This window comes from Pelodiscus sinensis, chromosome 5, assembly GCF_052426305.1.
Source record: "Pelodiscus sinensis isolate ZL-2025 chromosome 5, ASM5242630v1, whole genome shotgun sequence".
NCBI classification, from domain to species: Eukaryota; Metazoa; Chordata; order Testudines; family Trionychidae; genus Pelodiscus; species Pelodiscus sinensis.
Window position 1 is genome coordinate 117110545 of NC_143056.1, and position 25371 is coordinate 117135915.

Here is a 25371-nt window from a genome sequence, read left to right on the forward strand (position 1 = left end):
GAAGAAATGCCAAATCACCCCCAAGATGTCAGTGAAGGTCTTTGCTGATCGGCCAAATGATCACTGACACTTTGGTGGACTGGTCACAATGGAAACCGATGGATGTGTCCCAAAAGAACTGTCAGCCATTGTGCATATAAGAAGCAAAAGTTCCTGACCAAAAGGGCTTACAGTATAAACAAGCAATACAGAGGGAGAGAATGGGACCCCCATACAGAGGAGGAATTGAAGCACAGAGTGATGAAATGACTCCCCAAGGTCACACAAGAAGTGTGTGGCCAATCTGGGAATTGACCCCAGGTCTCCCAAATCACATTCCAGGGCCTTCACAAGTTTATTCTCTTGGGTATATTTATACTGCCCGGCTATTTTGGGTTACTGTTGGTAACTCGAAATAGCTACCCCGCATCCACACAAGCTGCCTGTTATTTTGAAATAACAGGTGCACTATTTTGCCATCCTGGTAAACCTCATTGCCCGAGGGATAAGGTATGGCTCAAAATAGCACAGTATTTCAAAATTTGGCACTGTGTAAACATGCCAAATTTCAAAATTGCATAGCGCTAATTGCGTATCATATTTCGAGTTTAGGGTGCTGTGTAGATGCACCCTTGAAGGGTACTAAGATGAGTGTCCTTTCAGGATTGATGCCCCATCTGGCCACTTACTGAAAGTGTCTGTGAAATCTATGGCTGGATATACAAACTAATGCAATCCCTGCATTATTTGATCAGAATTGCTAGGATAGCTATTTATTGATTACTTTTTGTGGGGGAGGTCGAGTGGTGAATAAATTGCTGGGTGAAGGACTATGAGGACCAGAGAGATAAACTTATTTATTGACACGCTAGATAAAAGCATGAAAGAGACAGACATAATGTAGGTCTCCTTTCCACATACACCAGAGAGAACTTTTCAACCCTACCCTAGAGGAATTACCTTCTCGCCAAGTAATGAGGATAGGGAAGTTCAGGTTCCAGGTTCATTTACTCCGGGGCTTCTGCATAGTCTGCTTCACAATAGACCCCACAACCATGATCTGAAGAAACTAAATTGTAAGGTGAGTTCAGTGAAATGAATCTCTGTGCCGTCAGCATGAACATGGAGTGGATCTTACCAACAAAAGCTCATGGCATAATATATTTGTGCAACTGCTCATTGTTTTTAAAATTACAGACTAACATGGCTGCCACTCTCTGACTTTCAGCTCCACCTCAGTTACAGTTGTTCTTTGCTTCCTGTTTAAAGGTGGACGATTCTAAGAGCTCTAAAATATGTATGCTTCTTTGGACTGTCTTGAATTTTCCTATGCCTCCTTGGGATAGTGTTTGTAATCCACATCTGGGTTGCTTAGGGAGGGATACCTCAGATACAGCCGACTCACCTCATCCTCCCACATTTAGCAATCCTGCGATGAGTTGTATTTCAGTGCAGGACAAGTATAGGTAGTTCCTATTTGCTGTACTTCACCTAAGCCTGTTATTTTTCATAGCAAAGAGAAGGTGTTAGACTGGGTGCATCTACACAGCAGGGCTTAACTCGGAATAAGCTACTCAAATTGAGCTATGTCAATTGCATTGCTTATTTCGAAATTGCTTATTTTGAAATTGGAAGCGTATACACTGCACTTAATTTGAAATAGAGCACTCTTCCTCCGACTTCCCCTACTCCTGAGGGTTACAGGAGTGGGAGTAAGGGTTACAGGAGTGGGAGTAAGAAGTCCTCCAGCTTGACAGTATTTTGACATTATTTCAAAATAACTGCCTGCTGTGTAGATGCGAACTTAAGTTATTTCAAAATAATGCTAGTTATTTTGAAATAATGTTGCTGTGTAGACGTATCCCTACTGTTCTCATGTGCTCTTTGCCCAGAGAGTTCTGTAGCATCTGTGAACACAGAGTGCTATTAAGTGTATTGATGACATGTTGGGCAGAGTTAAGGTGGCATTACAATACACCTTAACAATACACTTCCTGGTTTTCAGGGATTTGAATGTGCTATTTTAATTCTTCATTTCCTGGTCTTTAGACCATTATGTTTTGCCATTTTTCACATTCTAGAAGGGCATGAGGTACCACAGGGCAAACCTTAATCCTGTGTTTAACAAGGTTTGACCCCTGGATAGGACATTCCATTGGAAACATGGATCCTATTTGCCTGACAAAGGCTCTGTTTGCAGCACTGCCATTGGCACTCTAGATAACCTTAGCCAAGTCACTTCATCTATACGCTTCTATTTCTGCCCCTCACCTCCCACCCACCCACACACACTCTTTCACTCTTGTCTATTGCCTTTGTAAGTTCTTCAGAGTCGGAGCTGCCTCTCCCTATGTGCTTGTCCTGTATCTACCTCCGTGGAAGTTGGGGTTGCCTTCTAGATGTTAATTTAACTCAAAGTTTTAGTAACACCAATAACTGAAGAGTTAAGTCTAAACTCTGGAGGTCTGCAGTCTACTTATCTTTTCTTCCCACCTTAAAAAGATGAGTGTCTATTTAAGAAACTTCAGCGATAGCTCACCTATAACCAGAGGAGTGGCTTTCTCAAACAAAGGGTTAAAATAGCCAACCCCATGAGATAAAGAAGAGAAAGATCTAACAGAGCTGCAGCTCATATGCCAGGCTAGGTACCAGCTAATCAGTACTATTCAAAGGTGAAGGCCAGACAGAGGAGCCAGGAATTGTTGCACAAGTTAAGCAAAGTTTAGTGAACAGCAAACCTGATAAAGCAATGGTTTGACTCTATTTTCTGTGAAAAACTCCACTCTTCCGTTAACCTGGCTCTGGAACCGGGCCCACATGGACTAAGTCTCCCAATGAATCTCTGTCTCTTTCACACACACAGAGCTTTCAGTGGAAGACCTCAGACCTTCACACTGACAACCCCCTTCTTTCATACTCTATCTGTTGCATGCCATTGCTGATTTAGGGAGCTCTGCGTCCAAACTCTTCTGGTAAAAGGATTTGTGAGCAGTTTACTTTCTCTGCAATGACTTCATTGCAAAGGATTTTTCTTCTGTGTCAAGCTTGCCACGTGCTGGCTTTCCCTCCTCCTGTTCACCAGAGCCTCTCAGTTTCTGGAAATAATTTGTGGTTTGGAAATAGCTTCAGGCTTCAAAGATCTTAAATTTTACCATACCAGACTGGATTGTTGGGTCCATCTAAGCTGGCAAACTCCTTCCAGACATGACCAATACTTCAGAAGAAGACCAAACTCCTTCCTAACAACAACTCTCCAGTCTTACATAACGGACATCACCTGACGAATTTAAGGAATTGCTACCCCCTCCATTCACTGCCATGCACTTTTGGGGAGGTTCCTCAAGAAAGTATAGGAAACATTAGAGGGGGAACCCCACAAATATCAGTAAATTGTTTGAAGGGGGACACAGGTCATCAAAACACATCAGGGAGGACTTCCCAAAATGCAGCACTGCACTGTGCCTTCCAGGCTTGTTTTGGCTCATTGTCCCCCATCAAGGAAGTTGGAAAGCAATTTTTTATTGTAAAAGACAGAAGAGAAGCCATGGGGGCGGACTTCAAATCTGGGGATAATTCACGAAATTCCAGTTTGTATTGTAGAAGAAGTCTAAAGTTACATTCCTCATTGGTACTTATTTCTTTGGTTGTTGTTGGATTTAAACTGAGAGAAGTAACCCATTGATGGCTACCACATCCCACATTCAATCACAATAGCCTCCTCCCCTTGTCTCACATTACTGAAAAGCATGTGAAGTCTAAGGGTGGCATTTTGTGACTTCATTATTCATGTTGAGGTGGCAACTCACTCTACAAAATCCTGTTTACTTCTGTTAGACTACTGTTTACTGAGGAAGGTGCTGCTGGGTGTGATTAAGAACATCAGGATCAGACTTTCGGGGAATAAATTAGGGAGGTTGTAGAATTTCCATCACTGGAGATATTTAAGAATATCAGGATCAGACCTTGCGGAAATAAATTAGGGAGGTTGTAGAATCTCTATCACCGGAGATATTTAAGAACATCAGGATCAGACCTTAGGGGAATAAATTAGGGAGGTTGTAGAATCTCCATCACACCTGTCAGAGATGATCTAGATGGTGCTTGGTTCTGCTGTGAGGGCAGGGGACTGGACTTGAGTACCTCTCGAGGTCCCTTCCAGTTCTAGTATTCTATGGTTCTATGAAAATTACTACCCCAGAAAAGAACTGTTGTTGCTCATCCCTGGAACCTCTCTACAGCAGTCATGCATGGCATTATTGCATGGATGACTATGGGATCAACCAGAAAGAACTCTGAGAATAGCCCTGGGATGACTAGCATCTGAACTAGCTTTCTGTGTCTTGTTGGCCTAGACTTGGCAACACCCAAGAGAGTCCTATCTGCACCCCATGAACATGAACCGAGTTTGTGTTTCAGCCTGGTTTGGATGCAGGGTGCAATTCTTGGCAGCAAAGAGACTAGCATGGGACTCCTCAGCCAAAGTGGAATGTGTGACATGCACAGTTTTATAGCGCCACCTAGCGGTGAGAGTGTACAGGAAACAGCTGAGTAAAGATGGCTGCCAAACAAGTCATGCTCATGTGATGAAGGATTTTGCCAGTTGTTGACTGCTTGTAACACACCAAAAATGCTATGCCCTGTTGTGAGCACTCATGTGTCACCATTGGTTTCCCTCCTGGGAATGACAGAGGGCTGTAGGGCTGAAGGTTCAAAAATCCTGATGTTTTATGTCCATGGATTTGCATATTTGATGCGAATGTCTAACATCTTGCTGGCCTTTGTAGATTTGTGGTCCCACTCCTGCTCTTAGGGGACAGGCCTCTGCCATCAGAGCTGTCACTAGCTGACTCCTGTATGGTGACCCTCCTCGCTATAGAAGCCAATAGAGGATGGTTAAACTTTAGTCATCCTAGATTGTCTCCCTAGGAATCTGACTGAACAATGAATGGCAGAATTAGCCTTTTGTTTTGTTCAGTCTGGAAGGAGCCTCTTGCTGTGATGGGTCTTATGTTAGCTGGTGTCCTAGGGAACATACCAGTGGTGACACAGGGATCCTGGTATTGCATGAGAGTGTGCAGCAATGACAGCCTGGAAGACAGCTGCTACAAATTCTGCTGCTCTCTGACACAGTGAAGTCGTGCACTCGTTTCCATCTGCTCGTGTGTGCATTCAAGACCACCTTGACACTCCTTTTAAAAATCCATGGCCTGAAGTTTTGGAATGCAAAGTGTACACAGTGTTTGTTATTTATACCACAACAGAGAGGCTCATTACGTTCCTTAGTCAATTACAGAACCCTGTCCCAGGGCTCTTACAATCAAAATGAGACATAACACATCCAGAGGACAATCAAAACAGGGGAGGGAGGTGGCTATCAAAGGACAAGACATGTAAACCACAAGACATGCTATTGTTATACAGATAACTTGTCAGTGATTACATATACATCATAGATTGGAGGTCAGTGTGGAATGAAGGCTGGGGAGAAATTAAAAGACTGATAACACTGGGTAGAGCATGGTATAATGCAGATGGGTTCTGTGCAAGCTTGTTCCACACATTTCCCCTATACCAATCTGCACTATCCTCTGCTAATCAAAGGCTCAGTTCTCCCAAAGAAAGAATCCATCCCTTGGGAAAAAGTTGCACATAATAGTCAGCCTACCCAACGCTTCCCCTCTTAAAGGGGTTCCTCTTCCATCTCTTAACTAAATGTTTCACACCATGCAATGGGGGTACTTTGCAAGTACGGTAAAGTATATCCTTCCATGGATATAGGGGTAGAGGCAAGATTATACATGCAAGTATTTGAAGGGATTTTCAAAGCCAAACAGGAGTTAAGCTTTTTGAGTTTCAATAGGATTTGGATGCTTAACTTAGTCTCCTTTGAAAATTCCAGCTACAAACATAAATTACCCCACATACTTGCTGGAAATAGGGATTTTTTTTGGGGGGGGGGAGATGCTGGTTTGAAGTGATTTCCATCATATACAAAATATAAGGTGGGTCATGTTGGAGTCCCCATTATAGAATCTGGGGCCCTATGTTTTTACCTTCTGAGGCAATACCATTTGGTAGGGCAATGGTGCACAACCCATGGGTCGCGACCCACAAGGGGGTAGTGGATGTCTTCCTGGGGGGCTGCCAATGGCTGGGCCCAGCCCCTGGCCGGCCAGATCTAAGCACTGCACTGCTCAAATTATCTTGAGGGTTGTAACATGAGTATAGGGGGGTTGTGGTTGAAAAAAGGTTGTGCACCACTGGGGTAGGGAATTTGTCCCACTCTGCACAATTCAGCTCTAGAACCTAAGCTTTCATAAAACAAACAAACACAAAGCAACTGATCCCATTATCTTCCAGCGTCTGCAGAGAGACTAGGACAATGGCTCTGAAAGGTATGAGCTCACCTCTCTGTTTCTTCTCCGCCCCCCCCCCCCACACCCTTCAGCACATAGTCTAACATTTAAAGATGACAGTTTGAATGTCAGCATTGTAACACTGTTAATGCCTCCCCAGTTCCTAAAAGACTACACTGTCCCCTACCCAGATGGCTAAACCTCCAGTCCTCCCTGACAATTTCTACGATGCAGTCCTAGTCTGCCAACACATAAATACTGAAAACTGATCATGTGGAGACAGCATAAAATGAATTGAATCTCAACATGACACAGAGGACACTCTACCGAGTGCATTATTCATTTCCATATTTAATTCATTACATTTCTCCGATTTTTTTTTTCAGTTTACATGGAGGCGCAACACATTTTCTAGCCTGCTGTGCTGGAAAGTGGCAGAGCAAAGGGACCTTGCTGCTGAATGTAAGCCTTTCTTGTGATATTGGGCCTATAGCCTCAGAAAACCAGACAGCTCCCAGGTAGATAACTGATTACTACCACCTGTCTGTAGAAACAGGTATTGGGAAATAAAAGCAGGATTTCTGGCAGAAGGGAAAAGGGCAGGACACTTGCCTGGAGTAAGTAGTACCATTACTGAACCTCCAGTCTGCATTCCCCAGATGGTCTGTCCTACCAATTCTTGACCTGTCTTTTGCACTGGAAGGGGAGACCCAGTGGTGGCCCACCTTTCACAAAGGTTGAAGGAGAGGTGGGAAGGTAAGATGAGGCCTGTGCTGCTGTGGCAAAGGAAAGAGCACATTTGTTCTGTGTTGAGCTGTGACTCTCACTCCTGATCCTCCAAGGATTAAAGCTAGTTTGAAGAACACAATCTAGGGAAGACTCCTAACATGAGTTGTAGGGATGGATAAATTGACCTGACACAGTATTTTTCCCCATTCCTGATGATTCCATAATAAACACACTCTGAATCAGCTAATGCTGTTTGCCATTCCCTCTTTCTTCCCTAACTTCACCCTCCCGCCTCTGGAATGATCTGCAGCTTTATAATCCTCTTTGAAGAGACAGCTGGACATCTTCACTCAGTGCCTGGAAGCTGGCAATGAGGTCATCACCCCGTTTTGAGTACAGTATAGTTTCTAACATCCTCAGCTTAGGTTCCACGTAGCATTGGAAATTCTTTTATATTCTTACATGAACAGCACAGTTTCTTGGTGGCATTTAGTTCCCAATAACACATGCAAAAGAGAAACAAACTACTTCATCCTGGCCAGATGAAAGAAAAATCTAACTGGGCTCCTTCACCATCTTGTATCGACCAGAAGTCATCTTCTGTTATCAGCTGCTTGACAGATGGTTACAAACATAAATGGATGCCAAATTAGCTAGTCTTCTGCTTAAGGGAGTGGTTAGATATCTCATGATTTAACCACTCTTCTTCTCAAAAGATTTCAGTGGAAATGGGTGAGAAATTGTTTCCCCATTCTGAAATTTGTTGAGAGAGATTTAGTATGGATATGAAAAATCACAATCTCAAACATTTTAAAAAAGCAAACATTCAAAATTTTATTTGGATCAGATCAATCTAAAAAGTTAGTTTAAAATTATTGAAAATATTTCATTTGATTTTGACTTTTTAGTTTTTCATATTTTTGCTATTGAAAAGTTTGAACTGAAAATTGGGTTTTTTTTGTTTAGAAAATGTAAAAAAAAACCCAAAACATTTTTTTAATTCGGAAATTCATCAGACCAGATCCTTTCCTGTGAACGGTTTGGCATTTGATTAAAAAACGTTTTGTTAAAACTCCATTAGCTGTGGATTTCAGCTCAGTCGAGATCAAAGCAGGGCAAAGGATCTACTAATTTTGGATCTAATCTAGATCCAAAACCAAGTGAGTTACTTTGGAGCTTAAATTTGAAGCTGTTGGGATTCTGGTTTTCTCTTTACAATAGAACTTCTCTAGGACTCCTTTGCTCTGATTCTTCAAACACTGAACTTAATTCTTTAGCAAGAGTCACTTTGCTGATTTTTTTTAAAATTCTATGATGGCTTCCTGTTTTGTTTGATCCTTTGTTATTGTCCAATTACTGTATTTCCTGTGCCCACTCTATTGATTTCTAACTTAATCTTCCTGGAATTCATAGACATTTCTACAGCAGGAATACTTGATTTTGCTTTAGAGCTAATTGTTGGCAGGAATTTGACTTTTGTCTCAAACTGCAGCTTCTGTCATTTATACTGGTGTAACTCTATTATCTTCAATGGAGATATATTGACTTCCAATGTGAAATAACATTGGCAACCATCAGCTGGAAGGATTTCAAATACAATACAGGCCTTAAGGGAAATGTGAAAGTGCTTCAAGGAAGAATAATGAATTATTGATCATTAATAGTAATTAATGAAAATATACAATGCTGTAAATGCACACAGCACTTTATAAGCCACACAGCTCCACCCCATAAGCACTTAGTGTCTGACACAGAGGAAGAATCCCAGAACTCCAATTCATTTAAGAAATGGTGAGTAGAGGTTAATGGGGAGGAGACTCACACAGGAAAGACCTTAGGAAGAAACAGGTTTTAGGAGGGGATTTGAAGATGGGCACTTGATAGGTAGAATACAGGGTGGATAACAATAATTTTTAATGAAAAAAAATCTGATTTTTAAATTTAAATAATATTTTATATTTTAAAATTAATAAAATACTAAATTTCTCATGTAAAAAACAAGTCACAATTAAATCTCATCACAAACCTGCTATACATATGCTTAGGTTGTGTCAGCCTGAACCTGTAGCTTGAAATAAGCGATGCAATTTGAGCTATGCAAAATTGCTTAGCTTATTTTGAGTCAATTTCTAAATAACCTCCTATTCCAAAATGTCCCTTACTTCTAGTGGAATGAGGTTTACAGGGACGTCAGAAGAGCGAGCATGTTATGTTTTAAAATAACAGGCATGCTGTTAAGACATGGAATAGCTATTTTGGGATTCCTCTGGTATCCCAAAATAACATCGCTGTGTAGATGTAGCCCGTATAGTCTCATAAAAATGAATGAATGGCTCTAGTCTGTCCAGCCTAACTACCAGCTCTTGCTTCTTGAAAGTTCTGGACTTCCAATTTCTTTTTCTCAGCAGACTTAAAAGTAACAGGTGCAAAGAGGACACAGGCTGGATAGGATTGTTTTTATTCTGTGCTTACCTCTTGGTGGACCTGGGCCACACATAGCAGAAGAGTTAGTTAAAATGTTGACTTAAAGATAGAGACAACATAAAGGAAAGGACAGAGGCAGTGTAGAAAGGAACAGTGGAGTAGACTGGTAAGAAAAGGGAACACATTATTCAGCACACACAGATTCCTATATTCCTCCACACTTTTGCCACAGAAAAACATGGCTTCTGGGCATAAGAGAGATTCTATCTGGGAATATTTTGAAGAAATGTCTTCCTAGGTAAAAAAGGAAAATGGGTTAAGTGTAAGTAGTTCAAGGTGATGATGCAGGGCCTAGTTGCAAGAATGCAACATCCTAAGGAAAACTTCTTATTGGGAAAAAATGATGTGGATGAAGATGTGGATATGGCTGAAGATCAGGGTGGATCTGGTTAGTAACTTAAATAATTCACTTTGTAACCATTATTCTTCAAGACTCTCTCTTCCCCTTTTAGTATAAGTGATTATCAAGTAAATTCCCAAGCTGTTTGCTATGTTGTATGTTGCTAGAAACAAAAAAGTTGGCATAGCAAATCCTTATGGCTTGTTTAGTTAATTAACTAGGTTTAGAATCTATCACCCAAGTATATAATGCAGAAAGCAGCAGTAAGATAAATATTGGCAGTTGTCTCAGTGTCATTTTCTCATTTTATATTACATAATATACACCCCTTATTTTGAAACATCATAGTCACGAGCCATAATAGTGATGCCATAAGTCTATTTCCCTATTTTACTTCAGCATAACTCAGCTTTCCCAAGGAAACCCCATCCGATATTTGTTTTCTCAAAAAACAGCAGTGCCAGTGTGTTCAATGGGACTTAATAGAAAATTAAGTGCACGCTAAGTGCACTCTTAGCTTTTTTGGTGACTTGGAATTAGATCTGCATCGTTGCTAAAAAAAAATGTAAATAATTAACTAAATACTAGTGTGTGAAAAATGACTATTCCAAACCTTTTTAATTTTAAACATAAGAGACTTAGACTGTCCAGTTGCAACAATTTCAGAGTCTTTTAGAAGCAGTGTTACATCTAAACATATTTCAGACAATAAAGTATCAGTAGCAAACAAAAGATTTCAATCATCCAGAAAAAACACCACCATGGATGGGTTTGTAGTAAGGACCAGCAAATACCAACAAGCCATAGATAAAAATACTGCTTGGTGTATTTATGCTACAAATTCTCTTTTTTGCACTGTTAATAATAAACACCTTCATTAACATGGTTGAGTCCTTATGACCAGGCCATACTCCACCTGTTAAAGTAGACATTGATGGAAGGTTTCTTGATACAGCATACAAGAAGGAACTTGGATAGTGTGCAAGAAATACTGAGGGGAAATTTGCCAATTTAAGCCTTGAAAAGGGGAGCAATGTACATGATGGTCCAGTAATGTGTGCCAGTGTGACAACAGAAGATGGGGCTGCTTCTTTCAGAAACAATACATACAGGGGGAAATGCCCACATAACAGAATATTTAAAAGACGTGTCAGGGAAAGCTGTAATAAACTGAACAAAAATTAAACATGTGCACAGTTTAGCCACAATCCTGCAAAAAATGGCAAAGTGATACTTAGAAGGAAAAAACCAGCAGGATGCTCCTAACTAACATATGGCGGCAGCGCCTATTTAATGTGTCTTGTAGCCGAAGACTTAAGTACGTCTTCACAGGATAAAAGAAAATGTAGTTGAAGTTGCAAAATACTTCCATAACAACCATTTTGCTTCAGCTTCTCTGAACAGAGCAGAAGGAATCAAACTAATTCTCCCTCAAAATGTTTGATGGAATTTTGTGGTTTGATTGTTTTGAATTTACTAAGAATTGGCCTGTTCTCATAGAACTTTGTGAAGAAAATCATAATTAAATAGATGGAAGTATCTCATTCAGAGAATCTAATATTGTATTAAAGAGAAATGTAGAGGATATGCTCAGTATACTGAAACCTATAGACTTAAACTGTTGAGAAATTACTGCTGCATTGCTGATGTCGAAATTTGGAAGGGATTTCAAGAGACATTGACAAAAGAAATAACTTACCAGAAAGTTAAACTACAGGCAATAGAAAAGGGAATGGATCAAATACTCAGTCCATCTCATTTTCTTGCAAACATGCTTAACCCCAGATATAATGGTAGACCCTATCTTCTGAAGATGCTGCTTCTACCATGTGATGGGCATCTCAAAATCACTTCCCCATTATACCAGTCATAATAAATTTCAGGGCTGGAGTGAAACCATATAATCAGTACGGCTTTTTTCCGGCTTGTAGATAAGTAGGAATAAGAGATCCTCCGGAAAAGAGCTTATTTTCCGGAGGATCGCGTCCTAACTGGCGCTTTTCTCCGGCTTATCTACAAGCCGGAAAAAAGCGGCAGCCATGTTAATGCAAATGCCGTGGGGGATATTTAAATCCCCCGCGGATTTGCCTATTCCAAAGTGCTACATTTGCATCCCTATTACGGAATAGGGGCCAATGTAGATACAACCTACATGTTTACAAATGATGTTTTTAACAAAGTCACTCCCTTGAATTGGTGGGAATAATTAGTCAGACACCTTGAAACAGAATTCCTTCAGTTGCTAAGCCAGCTTTTCACAGCAGTAGCTTCCTCTGCAAGCACAAAGAGAATATTTTCATTGTCTGGTATTATTCACACAAATCTAAGAAAGTCACTGGGAGTTGAAAAAGCAGGAAAACTCATATTTCTGTTTCAGGAGAGAGGAAGATGAGAGCTAGTTGTAGAAGTTTTAAGGACACTGTATATTTAATGTTCTGAAGACTTGTCTGTTAGGCTATGTCTACATTACAGCGTTTTTGCGCAGAACCAGCTGTTTTTTCTGCAAAAACTCACAGAACATCCACATCTCAAGCATGTTTCTGCACAAAAAAAATCAAAGGAACAAAGGGGGTTTTCTGGAATAGGTATTCCTCATTCTATGAGGAAGAACTCCTTTTTGTGAAAGAATTATTTTGCAAAAAGGCGTGTGGGGATGGGGAATAGGGGGTTTTGTGCAAAAAGAGGAAAGAGGAAAAAGCACAGATGCCCTGGTGGCCATTCTGTGCATACCAATGAGAGCTTACTTTCGAGAGAGCATCCATGCAGTCTGGACGCTCTCTTTCACAAAAGCGCATTACTTTTTTGATGCGCTTTTGCAGTGTGGACACGCTCTTGCGCAAGAACTTTTTGAGGAAGATCTCTTCTGATAAAAGCATCTTGAGCAAGAAGCCTGCAGTCTAGATGTAGCCTTACAGTTAACAAAATTCGGAAAAGCCTTCAGCCAGCAATTCAGGAGACTGCTGCAATTGCAAATGTGAAACATTTATGTAACATTTAAGATTTTGTTTAACAAAATATAAGTTCTATTGTGTTTGTGATTTTGTTCTTACAATTTCTAATGTACTGCTGCTGCATTTGCAGCATGACACAAGTAATAAGTGTTATGTACTACAGGTTAAACTCTCTAGTCTGGCACCCTTAGGACCTGACCGGTGCAGAGAGAGAGAATTTGCCGTACCATGGGAGGTCAATATCGTCTAGCAGCATTACCAACACTTCAACTACTTATTGGTCTCTTAGAAGACATATAGGGGATAAATTGGGGCTAAATAACAGCACAGAACACTGATAGCTAGGACTGGAGGCTGTAAACGTACTTTTTGGGACCACGGGAAACTTGGCCACACCCTTGATAAGTGGATATCCAGCTAACTACAATTATGCTGGACCATGGATGTTGCCAGACCAGAGAGTGCCAGACTAGAGAGGTTCAACCTGTTTTTCCTAAATTAATAAATATCAAGTTATCTAAAAACATTATACCAAGTAAACCTTCTCAGATGTTGTAAAATGCTGATCTGAGCTATAAATTGACATGATCAGTTTTGCCCCATTGGTTAAGAAATATGTGAAGAAGTATCATTGAGGAACTTGATTTAAATCAACAATTTGTTCTTGGTGATTTAAATCAGTTCTCCCAGGTAGAATCATGGAATCTCTTTTGAGCATATAGGTCAGAAAGCTGGGCATGGGAGGCTACATTTGACAACAGGCTTAAGAGCTACCATCAGGAAGATATCTGAAATGTCTTACAACAACTTTATTGAACCTTCTCACCAGAGTTACATATTTTTACATGCCCTGGAGGACACTTTATAGTAACTATGCAGATTTATATGTGGAGGCTAGATAGCGGTCTGTCTTGGATGTTTTGGACACAACAAATCCTGCATCTTGGCAAGGAGTTAGACTAGACAAGAGCTACTCGACATGCAGCCTGCGTGAGGTCCACGGCCCATTTGTTTCCGGCCCACGGCGTGGTTTGGGTTTACCCGTGGCTCGACATGGGGCCCGCAGGTGGGATCCTTTGAACATGGCCTCCACTGGGAACACATTCCACAATGGCAAGTCAATATAATGATCTTCTGTTGATATGTGTTTTAGTAGTTAAATTCCTGGATTGTCATTGTTCATTAAAAGTGCTGTCATATGGGTGGAAATTGGGTAAATATTGCATTTTATTTATATTGGCAGAACTGACTTACATGGGGCCTGCATGTTGTATAGTCTTGCCTTAATCTTTGTATTCATGACCTTCAGTGTGAAAGAAGCTATTTGCATATATATTTGCATGTCTATGCAACCACACTTAAGTTGTGTCCCTTGGCATGTTCTGTGAGTATCATTGTGGCCCCCAGGGCTTCCAAAGTTGAGTAGCCCTGGCCTAGATGATCCTTGCATCCCTTTCCAACCCTACGATTAGGGCCCTACCAAAATCATGGCCACAAAAACTCAACCCAGACTATGAAATCTGTTTTCCCCCCCATGAAATCTGGCCCTTTGTGTGGCCCTTAAACTATTTTGATTTCATGGTGGAGCAATTCTCAGATTGGCGGCTTGACGGCAAAGGGTGGTCATAAGGTTATTTAGAGAGATTGGGGTAATGCCATCCTTACTTCTGCACAGAGCTGGGTGCCTGTCATATGGCAACTGCTGAGTGGCAGCAGCACAGAAGTAAGGGTGGCAATCTTGGGTGACCTGGCTATTGGGGGAGTCTAGCCTCCTCCCCTCTGCTGATGCACTAGATGGCGGTGCTCCCAGCCCCAGAGCACGAAGTGATAGTGTCCCCAGCCACTATGCACTGTCTGGCTACACAGAATGGTCCAAGCACCAGGTGGGCAGCATGACCCTACACTAGCTGCCCGGAGTCCCTGCGGGAGGCACGCTGGCCAGCCAATGACAGCCTGGGTCAGCCAGGACAGAGTGCTGGGAACAGCAGGAGAGGTCTTGGCTTAGAGCAGTGAGTGGGTAGGGCTACAATAGGCTTTCTGAGGAGGGGCAACCTCCTTCCTTCTATGATAACAGCTGCTCACAGCAGCAGTACTATACTATGCCATCCTTACTTTTGGTGGCTCTGCCACTAGCTGCCGCTCTGCAGCTGCCCAGTTCTGAAGGCAGCGTCACCTCCAGCAACAATGCAGATGTAAGGGTAGCAGTACCACAACCGGTGTTCCCTCAAAGCTGCGCGGCTGCACAGCTTCACAGAGGATTAATCAGCCCCACACAGTCAGTCAGCTTCATTCACAGAGCCCTGAGCTTCTGACTGGGCAGGGCTGATTAATCACTAGTGAAGCTGTGCTGCCTTGCAGCTAAGAGGGAACACAACCCCCTTTAGAATGACCTTGTAATGGTAGGGTCCCTGGCCCAAAAAGGAGGGGAGGGGCGAGGGGGTTACAACACTGTGACATTTCAGATTTAAATAGCTGAAATCATGAAATGTATGACTTTTAAAATCCCATGACCATGGAATTGACCAAAAGAGACCATGAATTCTGTAGGGCCCTGTCTATGATTCTATAATTCCAAGGCCAGAAGGGACCACTAAAATCATTGGCATCATTAGTCTGACTTCCTGTGTTACAGACACCAGAGAATTGTCCCAAAATAATTCCTAACGCATTTCTTTTAGAAAAACATCCAAGCTGGATTTGAAATTTTCAGGTCATGAGGTATCCACCCCAACCCTGGGCAATTTGTTTAAATGATTAATTACTCTCACAATTATAAATTTACATCTTAGTTCCAGTTTGAATTAATCTAGTTTCAACTTCCAGCCATGGGATCATGTTATACCTTTCTTTGCTAGACTGAAGAGCTTATTAAATGTGTTCCCAATGTAGATAATTATAGACTGTAATGAAGTCACTCCTTATTAGCCTTCTCTTTCCTAAGCCAAATCGACTGAGCTCTTTGAGTCTCTCTCTGTTAAACATGTTTTCTAATATTTTGGTGGTTCTTGTATCTCATCTCTGAACCTGCTCCAATTTTTCAATATCGTTCTTGAATTGTGGATGCCAGAACTGGATATGGTATTCCAGTAATGGTCACATGAGTGCCAAACAGAGGTAAAATAACCTCCCCGCTCTGACTTGAGATTCCTTTGTTTATGTACTCCAGGGTTGCACTTAGTCATTCAGTCACAGTGTCACACAGGGAGCTCATGTTCAACTCATTATTTACTACGATCCCCAGATCTTTTTCAGAGTCACTGCTTCCCAGGATACAGTCCCCCTTTCTGGCCTATATTTTTGTTTCTAGATGTGTAGTGTACATTTGCATTTAGCTATATTATAACTCACATTGTTTGCTTGCACCCAGTGTATAAAGAAATACAGATTTCTCTGAATCATTGAAATGTCCTCTTAAGTACTGCTTCCTAAATGTTGGTATCATCTGCAAATTCTATCAGTTATGATTTTGTTTTCTCCCAAGTCATTGATAAAAATGTTTAAATAGCATAGGGTGAAGGATTGATACCTCCACTGCAGACATATCCACTTAATTGTGTGTGTGCCATGCAAATTTTACACAATTCTAGCTTTTACATAAAAGTTGTGCAGTGCAAAGTATCTTATAGGATTCTAAGTATATTATGTCAACATTGCCGTTATCAACTTTAAACTCGTAATCTCATAAAAACTGCAAGTTAATTTGACAGGATCTATTTTTGTAACCCCAGATTGATTTGCATGAATTACCCTTCTTTAATTCTTCATTAATCAAATGCCATATCAGCCTCTGCATCAAACATGCTCAGCATCATTGTCAGCACTATAATTATCCAGGTCCTCCTATTTCCCCCTTTTAAAAAATTGTTACAATATTAGCATTTTCCAGACTTGTAGAATTTTCCCTAATGCTCCAACACTGATATTGAAAAATCAACATTTACATGCCAACAAGCCAGCTCTTTTAAAACTCTTGGATGCAAGCTGTCTGAACCTCTACATTTAAAAACGTTTAACCTGAAGAAAAGCTATGTGTAAGCTTGAAAGCTTGTCTCTCTCACTAACAGAATTTGGTCCAACAAAACGTATTACCTTACCCACCTTATGCTTCAGATATAACACTGCATATAACTTTATTAGCTTGTGTTTAACATCCTCCAGAAACACTAATGATATACAGAAAGCATCATCGCTATATGATGAGACTAAATCATCTGGTTTTCCCCAAATACAGAAGAGAAATATGTACTGCACATTTCTGCCTTTTCTGCACTCAGACCATAGTCAAGATTCATTTTATTCCTCATATAATTTTTAAAACTCCTTATTGTCCTTAACTCTGCTGGCCATAGATGTCTCTTTATTTCCTTTATCAATTTTCTGCAGTTACTAGCTTCTGATTTACATTCATTTCTATCCACTGCTCCTTGTATTAGATCACTCTGCCTTCATTTCCCCTACGCACCAGGTCAGTTTTTTAATATGGCCACCTTTCTCAACTGTGGCATTTTGGGCATTTACTAAGGTGGTTTGAAATTATTCCCACTTAAGATTCCCGAATATGTATGTTCTTTATATAGAACTCTGGTAACAGTTGAAAAACAGAAGATAAAGGGAAGACCTTATTTCCTCTTGACTCACGAAATGCAAGTCTCCACTCTTGAGTTTCTCCTGATCTGTGTCTCACCAATTTTATTTTCCTACACCACATATTTCCCCTCCCTATTTCCTGTCCTTCACCCACTCTCATCTCTGCACCTTCTTCCCAATGTGCTCTTCCCCTAGAAACTCTTCCAGCACCAGGTTTGCCACACCTTCTCCCTCCTTTAGGTGTGCTTCTTCCAACAGTCGAGCTCAGCCATGGCCAACCCATGGCTCACGAGCCGCGTGTGGATCTCCCCTCACAAAAGTCTGGCTTGCGAAGCTGCTCCTGCACCCCACCCCCAACGACCCCCAGCCCCTCTCTCCATCTCCCCAGTGCTCACTGGGTCGGCAATTCAAAATGGTGCCCAAGATGGCGGCCGTTGACTGGAGCCTGATATGGCCAAAAAGCCTAAGCATTTTTTTTGCTTGACAATTCTGGTGTGGCTCTTCGCATTTTCTCCACCAGTTTTGGCTCTCTTTGTTAAATGGGTTGGCCACCACTACTCTAGCTAATCCTTGCCCTCTCTTGTGGAAGGTGCTCAAACCATCTGTACAATAGAGTTAACCTGTGCCAGGCTTTACAGTATTTAACTGCTCATTTATGCTCCTTCATGGTGTTTGTATATTTATTTGTTTACCTAAATTACAAACTCTTTGAGACAGGCACCCCATTTTATTATGTGTGTGAAGATCCTAAGCCATGATAAGTAACAGCAGAGTTGTAGACAGGGATGAGAACCTTGTAGATACATTGCAGCTTGGAGAGGCTCAAAGAGAGGAAATCACTGAGGGCACTGAGGGATGAGGTGATATGGCCGGTGCAGGGAGAAAGGAAAATTACGTTAGCCATGGTGTTTTAAATAGACCAGAGTGGGAGTATCAGAGAGCCAGGGGAGAAGGAGTTATAGTTTATAAGGAAAAAGCATGGCCCAAGGAAGGACAAGCCAGTTGGGAAAGGGGAGAAGGTGCTGATTTTTGAGAGGGAATGTGGTGTAGTGAATAGTCCAGAGACCCGTTTTTTATGTTTTGCTCTGCCCGACTTGCTGTGTGAAGTTGAGCAATTTTCTTTCTGTCTCTTTCTCCTTGCACCCTCTTTTCTGTTTATAAGAAGCTTTTGGGTGGGGGGGCAAGGATGGTCTGGTATTATGTATTTGCACAGCATGGTGCCTGACAGGAGTGTCTCATGAACCAAGCAGCTCTGATTTTACAGCAGTAAATGGATATATAAATAAAAATGCCCTCTGGGTTTTAAAATTCCACAGCATAAAATAACATTTCTTCCCTGACCTAATCAAAGTATATAGTGAACAAGCCAGATTTCTTGGGTTAATATAAGGGAGTTCCTTCCACCCCCATCACACCTTCAGCTGGAAAAAGCAGCTGTCCATTTTATCTTGCCTGCTGGGCTCTGATTGGTTTCTGCCCATTCTTTGCCTTTCTAGCCACTAGAACCAATCTTCACTGGTTCTGCCTGCAGGACTCTCTATATGCAGTTCTTGGAGGACTGAACTCAGTGTTTTTCTTCCCCAAAAGGACATGGTCTCTTAGTGGGGTGTGACTAGTTAGTGGGACCTCCAGCAGGGGGCAGCAAATGCCTGGTACACCTCATCACAGGCCTGAAATGCAAGTTAGGCTCCTAAGCTCTATTGTATTACAAATAATAATGATGATATAGCTGGGATGTGATGGAGAGAATGATGGAGAAGAGTCAAATATTACCCTGACAAGGTGTATCTGGGACACTGGGAGAACAGACAAGGTGTCAGCTGCATCAGAGAAGGGAGAAGACAGGAGAGATTAAGGGGAAAGATGAGAAGCTCCTTTAAAGGAATGGATTACCCATTTGGAGGGAAAGATAGTTGGCCACATAGGGATTGTAGAGAGAGAACCACAATAGGGATAAAACAATGTAAACTCCCTCATTAGAAGGAGATAATCCAAAGCATTCTGGGAAGAATCCTGCCGTTTTCAGCATCTTGTGTCCTCCTGAGTGGGCTTTGGATCAGAATTAAGGGGAGGAAACTAGTCTGAATCATAAAGGGCATAAAAGATGGCATGAAAATTAAAAATAAATACAGGTTGAACCTCTCTAGTCTGTCATTCTATAATCTGACCGCCTCTGTAGTCTGGTATGATTTTACTGTAGTTAGTTGGATGTCCACTTATCCTGAGTATGGCCAAGTTTCCCACAGTCCCATAAAATTTGCTTATAGCCATCAATCCTGGCTCTCAGTGTTCTGTGCTGTTATTTAGCTCTAATTTACCCATAAATATCTTTTAAGAGCCCAGGAAGCAGTGCAAGTGTTGGCAGTGCTGTTAGACAATACTGAATTCCTGTGGTTTGGCACGTTCTCTGGTTCGGCACCAGGCAGGTCCTGAGAGTCCTGGATTAAAGAAGTTCAACCTGTATAATGGTGAAATCATGGTTGAATTAAAGTCTAAAGGAGTTTTATTCATTGATTTCAATGGGGTCAGGATTTCTCCCAGTTAAACCATTAACTGATACTGTTAGGGCATGTCTGCACAGCAGGGCTAAGCTCAAAATAAGCTACACAACTTGAGATACACTAATTGTGTAGCATAAGTCAAAATCTTAAGTCTACAAGGCAATTATTTCAAGATAGAGCACTCTTCTCCTTACTTCTTGTACAATAAGGGTTACAGGAGTTGGAGTAAGCAGTCCTCCAGCTCGACATTATGTTGACATTATGTCAAAATAACAATCTGTGTCTACACATAAGCAGTTATTTCAGAATAACGTTAGTTATTCTGGAATAACGCTGCTGTGTAGACATAGCCTTAGTGACCTATTGATAGAATGATCCATATTGGTTAAAGGTCCCAGATATTCATTGAATAGCCATGAACCATGCAGAGGCCCTGAAGGTTCCAACATGCTTGCCTCATCACCGACTGGAGAAACCACTCCTAATGGTGAAGAAGTTATTTTGCCTCTGGAGTAGCCTCTCTCCTGAGACTACCTAGGAGGGTGCCAGATGTTATGTGACATGTGCACCTGTCCAAATATTTAATGGAGCTCACATCAGACACCAATGGCTTGCACTCACCATTGACACAAGCTGCATTTGAGCTAATGACTTAGGGTCCAATTCAGTACCCAATGAAGTCAGTGTGTGTGTGTGTGTTCAACTGGAAATTATACTTTTTTCCATGTACATCTCTATTTTTCTTTTATTCTCCCTTTTCCTGTAAAAAATGTTTTTAAAAGCAAGTGCCTCTATTTGAGCTCCCATGAACTCTGGCTCCTTTTAAGAAATGTTTGTGCTGTTTAATTTAAAGAATTTCTGAAAAACGTATAAGGAAAGAATTTCATAAACGGCTCATTGAAAAACATTCCATACATTCCCTCCCATCCAGAGACACCCGTGTGTGGTCTCTGTTGAGGTCAGATTAGGGGGCTCCATAATAAGGACAAAGATTCCAGCACACAGAAAACAGCATATTGTCAGTTGCTCGGCCAGCACGGAGAAAGATCTTATAACTCCCACTGCCCAAGGCTAGTAAAGAACAGACATGACAAATGGATGGTAAATATATAGTCTCTCCCAGGTTAGGAGCAGAGAAGTTCCAGCCAAAATGCTCGTGAACACTACAACACAACTCTTAACAGATTGACGCTAGGCCGCTTTCCCAGCATATCATATCTCTTGAAGACAGTAGGTTGAGCTGAAGGCAAAACAGACAGACTCTGTTATTTTATCCATTAAAGATGGAGACATTCCAGGGCTCACTCAGAAGTCAGAATGGGATTTTAAGCACAAATGATGGCTGGATGGATGGCATAAACAGGGATGAACACAAAAGAATTTGGGTATTAACCAAAATTAGGAAATAGACCCAGGAGATGATGAAGCTCCCCAGCCCATTTGAAAGTCAAATAGAATCAGTTGCAGCATAGTAATCTCTTGAACATTGTGATACTGCAGAATGGAATATGCAGCACGCCCTCTCTAAACTCTGTTTTAAAACAAACACCAATGACTTTCTTATTTCTAGTCTCAAGTGCTCTGAAACATGCCAAAAGGCACCACTCCTGAGCCAGTACAATGCAAATGCTTGATGTGTCATTTCCAGATCACTTATCTGAGATAGGGTATGTCTACACTGCAAAGTTAATTCAAAATAACAGCCATTATTTTGAATTAACTTTAATAGCATCTATACATGCAAACCGCTATTTCAAATTTAATTCGAAATAGCAGAGCGCTTACTTCGAATTTGGTAAACCTCATTCTACAAGGAGTAATGCCAATTTCGAAATAGCTAATTCAAAATAAGTGCTGTGTAGACACTTAATTTGAATTAGCTGGCCTCCAGCCCTTTCCACTTTCCCCTGGTGGCCACTCTGGGCCAAACCAGGAAAACTCCTCTCCTCTCCCCCAGCCCCAGAGTCCTTAAAGGGGTAGACTCTGGCCAGACTGCACGTGCCAGATCCAGGACTGCCAGCAGTCTCTGCCCATGACACAGTGGCCCCACCATACGTGCCAGCAAGCCGTCCCCTGCTCAGTCCCCCAGTACCCAGGAGCCAGCCAGGGGTCACAGACACCGCGTGCCCTCCTGGACTAGTGAGGAGATCATGGACCTCATTGAGGTTTGGGGGCAGGCCCCTAATAGTCATGATCTCCACACTAGATGGAGGAACGTGGCTGTCTATGGCCGCATAGCTGCCACCAGGCCCAGAAAGGCCACAGGCGCACCCAGGAGCATGTGTGCCTGAAAATTAAAGAGCTGCGGCAGGGATACACCAGGGCCACTTGTGGCAGCTCCTCAGCAGGGGCAGACACCTGCCCCTACTTCAAGGCACTGGACCACATCCTGGGGGGCGGGACGGTCTGTAACACTCAGGGGGGCAGCGAGCCGGGACCGGAGGTCCCTGACCAGGGCGCAGAGGAGCCACCATGGAGGGTGCCACACTGGCCGGACACCCGAGCTGTCCCATCAGCAGAGTCGCCTGGGTCATCCGGGGAGGTCACACCATGTAAGTGCCATTACTATCCCTTTCCCGAAGGGTGGGGGAGGGATACCAGGGACTGCGCGCATGGGCCTTGCTTACCACAAATCACACAGCAACTTGTGCATATGCAAGCACGTGCCGTGCCACCCCAGGGTAGGTGGCTCCAGCTGCGTACCACACAGGGGCCATGGCCTGATAGCCACACGCATATGTGAAGAGACCTGACATGCTCCTGACCCCGGGGTGGGACACAGCAGGACGCCCTTCACAAGCCCTCTCTAACATCTCCCCCCTACCTCACCCACACTATATACAGCATAGGGGCAGGGTGCGGTCTCGGGGCAGCTCCCACTCCCGGGGATAGCTGGACATTCTGACCATGGCCTCTATGCAAGCACAGCGGCTCTGATGGTGCAGGGCACGGTCATCCTCACCTCGCAGAGGGGGCCTGGGCTTCACCCACTGTGTCCCCAGGGAGAACTGACCACTTCTCTTCTTTCTCTACAGCCACACCAGCTGCACGTGAAGGGCGCACCACCCCGCCCGGGACATGCTTCCGCACCCGAGGGCTCCACAGGACCACTGCAACACGGCAGAGGTACCGAGAGCAGCAGCTGGAAGCCCTGCGAGCCCTGACCCACATTATGGAGCAGCGGGCACAGGAAGAACAGGAGTTCCAGAGGGAGCTGCTTGCCCAGGATCGTGCCATCTGTACCCATTTGCAGACCCTGGTGTAGAACGTGCTGCCTTGTACCAGTCCAGCGCTTGCTGCCTCCCCCAGCTACCATTCCTCCTCCCACTTCTTCTCCCCCTCCTGCCTCTCCCTCCTCAATCTCCTCCTCAGTCTCCACACCCCCCATCTTAACCTCCACATCCTCCTCCCCATCCCCCTGGGGACGCCGAGACCCCCCACAACCGCCGTGCTGGGAGACATGTGGCCCGATGAGATCCCCACCCCTAAGCGCTGAGCTTCCCCTCCTCCTTGCCTCCCCCTTCCAGCTCCCTCCTCCCAGTTTTCGGCCTCCCCTCTCCCACCCTCTCTCCTCCTGTCTCCCACCTCCTTTCCCCAGTCTCCCCAGAGGTTCATCCCCCCCCCCCAGTTTTGTTCAATAAACCTAGTTTCTATTTTTGAAAAAAAGTGTATTTTATTTGACATCAGGAAGGGGGCTAGGTAGGTGTAAGTGGAAGGACATGAGGGAGGAATGGGGCACGATCCCCTGGTGAGGCTCTGAAGGCACTCCTCAGGGTGGACGCTCTCCTGCAGGGCCTCCTGGATCCTGACAGCCCCCTGATGGACCCCCTGGATGGCAGCCTGCACCAAGTGCAGCCGGGTTGATGGCAACGACCCCACGAGATGCACTGGAGTGCCCAGGGGCAGCTCTGGCTCCGTGTGGCCAAGTGCTGTGGTGTCCAGAATGCGGGCACTCAGGGCACTCCAAGACAGGACTGCTTTGCTGTCCCTCATTGAGGTAGACAAGCAAGTGGGGAATCCTGAGAACTGTCTGTCCGGGGTGGGGGTAGGGTCTCTTTAAGCATGGAGCTCAGTTAGCCTCAGGCAGCAGCCCCACACACAAAACCCTAACCTGATGCCCTGCCGGCACTGGTTCCGGCCAGCCTTAACTTCGGTTCAGGGTCCACTCAGTGTGAACGTGCTATTTCAAAATAGCAAAACGCTATTTCGAAATAGTTTGTGTGTCTAGATGCATTATTTCAAATTAGCTTAATTCAAATTAACTATTTTGAATTAAGTTAACTCAAATTAACGCTGTAGTGTAGACATACCCTTAAAGAATAGCATCAGGAAAATGTCTTTGGTAGAAAGCCCTTTTCTGTTTGCGGCTGACTCACTCCAGAATGGACTTTTCTGAAAATGGCCCCCAAGTTCCACTAGGAGAAATTCTGATAAAGCTGTACAAACTGAAATCCCAAACTTGTGTCATCATTTACGCCTGTAACAGATGCCACTGGGGAAAGAATACAGTGCCCTGTTTCAGTAGGGATGTACACTTTCTTTGCACTCATTTTGCTCAGTTGTAAATGCCAATATACGGTGTAGGGCGGGGGCATATCAGGCCCCAGACCTTTGCACTTGATCCTCTCCTCTGTAATTTGATGAAGAAATCCTCTTACACTAAACAGTCTTCAGAAGTTTACAGAGCCCCAGTGTCCAGACCGGACCAATCTCTAGTTTTAAGCAATTGGATGAAAAAAGGGTTTTAGGGTAGAGATCATTTTTTAATTTTAATTATAATATCACAGTGACATTAGATAATCCACCACAAACATTGGCACAGCTTAGATTTTTAAAGCAGAGCACATGTAACATGAGTGGCAGGGAGATAGCTGTTACATATATCATGGACACTGAACATATCAAATCTTAGGCAGAAAGCAGTGGGCAACCGAATCAGCAGCATCTGGCAGAGACAAAACAGAAAGAATCCTTGCAAATAATTAAACATGTTTCTGAATTACCTTGAATGAATAAAGTGGCATTCACGAGACCCACAGAACCTTGGAATGATATTCTAGTATTGTCACAACTTTTCTGCTGAAGGTTCTTGTCTGTTTGTCCTCCCCTCACTCTTTATACATTTGCTTCATCTATTAGCAATGTTCATTAGCTTCCTCGGAAGATTATCTCTGCTTTGGAGACTGGAATGTGGGGCTTAAAAAAAAGCTTAGTTTTGTGTCCAGTAAAAATGTACATTGATTTAAAAGGCTGGCTTTTAACATGTGTTGTGCAAGTCTTTATGGTAAGAACCCTAAAAGTTGTTAGAGGAAAAAGAGAGACGAGCGTAGTAGATAGATAAGTAGGGCAATACATTTCCTCTATTCTAATTAATAATATTCTGTGACGGAAGCCAAAATGGAGCAGTGTGAACAACCCCTCCCCCGACTTAACAGTGGCATTAT

The 25371-nt window shown here is 42.9% G+C and overlaps 1 long non-coding RNA gene across 1 annotated transcript; it reads left to right on the top strand.

Annotated features, from left to right (window-relative positions):
* The first annotated feature begins 869 nt into the window (after positions 1-869).
* Positions 870-23519, top strand: LOC142829014 (uncharacterized). The gene is made up of 3 exons (XR_012903228.2): positions 870-1060; positions 6722-6797; positions 22963-23519. It is a non-coding gene; the product is annotated as an uncharacterized LOC142829014 (long non-coding RNA).
* Positions 23520-25371: the final 1852 nt, after the last annotated feature.